Source organism: Schistocerca serialis, chromosome 3 (assembly GCF_023864345.2).
Source record: "Schistocerca serialis cubense isolate TAMUIC-IGC-003099 chromosome 3, iqSchSeri2.2, whole genome shotgun sequence".
Lineage (NCBI taxonomy): Eukaryota > Metazoa > Arthropoda > Insecta > Orthoptera > Acrididae > Schistocerca > Schistocerca serialis.
The window spans coordinates 241,585,549-241,587,120 of record NC_064640.1 but is presented as its reverse complement, the minus strand read 5'-3'; the positions used below and the strand labels follow the sequence as shown (position 1 = coordinate 241,587,120).

The 1,572-nt window shown below is 43.9% G+C and overlaps 1 pseudogene; it reads right to left on the bottom strand.

Moving 5' to 3' along the window:
- Positions 1–599: 599 nt before the first annotated feature.
- LOC126471968 (5S ribosomal RNA) lies at positions 600–717 on the bottom strand (annotated as a pseudogene).
- Between the last annotated feature and the right edge of the window lie 855 nt (positions 718–1,572).

Genomic DNA, 1,572 nt, shown 5'->3' with positions numbered 1-1,572 from the left:
ACCAAAGATGAAATTACATTGTTAGCACAAAAATTCAAAAATACGTCCGATCACATCAGAGGCATGCTTACGACTCCCACACTCTGGAGAAATAACAGTATTCCAAAGGGTTTACAATTTTTCTTAATAAATGAATTTCTACTAGCCTTATTTTCGATTATTATTTCATAAATGAATCCAGAAATAAACATAGTAAAAAGTACAGGATTGCGTAATTAATAACAGAAATTTTAAGTGTGCCAATAATTCGTAATTTCAAACGTTTCTAAAAAAATGATATTAACTATACATTCAGAACCAGTACTTATCGATTATAACAACGAGATTAAAATATTTTACAAAGTAATTACTTTCCATAAATTTTAGCTTGAAATATAGCATAAACTAAACTAAACTCCTCCCGAACAGGCCACGAAGGCCCAACGGTACCGACCGACCGCCGTGTCATCAGTCCATAGGCGTCACTTGTTGCGGATATGGAGGGGCATGTGGCCCGCACACTGCTCTCCCGGTCATATGTCCGTTTCCGAGACCGGAGCCGCTACTTCTCAATCCAGTAGCTCCTCAGTTTGCCTCACTAGGGCTGAATGCACCCTGCTTGCCAACAGCGCTCGGCAGACTGGATGGTCACCCATCCAAGTGCTAACCCAGCCCGACAGCGCTTAACTTCAGTGATCTGACGGGAACCGGTGTTACCACTGCGGTAAGGCCGTTGGCCATACTGACCTGTCCAGAATTCGAAAAATAACTGTTGAGGAAAAGTAATGCTGGAGGAGGATGTCCCGTTACAGCCCCATGGGCTCTCATCCGCGGCACACATACAGCACAGCGGTACTTCGACGATGTACACCACATCTACCTATTTCTGGCCTATTCGGATAAGTCCTTCGTGGTGCGTACTTTTTTTGCCTTATAGTGTATTTACCTGTAAACTATGTGGAAATTCTTTACACAGACTGCCACTAGGACAACGTAAGTGTTAGAATAAAGCTTGAGAAACGTAGACTGTTTGACAAAAAAAAGTGAATCACACAGACTATGTGGCTGGATATCAGTGTAAATTTCTACACCAGTGGGAATGTAAGATATTAGAGTTGCAATTCTCTATAACAGGTGGAACGGCCACTAGAGTAGTGCTGTTCACGTTATGAGCTGTTGCAAGGTGTAGTAAGGTATGTAATAGATGCGAACAGCTCCAGATATCGAACGATCACTGTGAAGCACACAGAGACGCAGCATGCTCGTGTGAGACGGCGTTGCTGCACCTGACAGAGTTTGAAAGGGGCCCCACTGTGAGCTTCCATTTGGCAGGCTGGTTGAGTCGCACCAAATCCAGATTTGTGGGACACTGTGATGTGACAGTTGCCCGATGTCGGACTATATGGGAACGTGAGGGCAGGCACACACGTTGTCAAAGTTTTGGTGGACCATGTCTCACCGCCACAACGGACAATCGCTGTATTGAACACCAAGCGCATCATAAAACCTTTACATCTGCAACTGTCATATGAGAACAAATAATGGAGTCTCTGCAACAATTCGTGTCATCGCGCACCCTTGTTTAAAAACTAG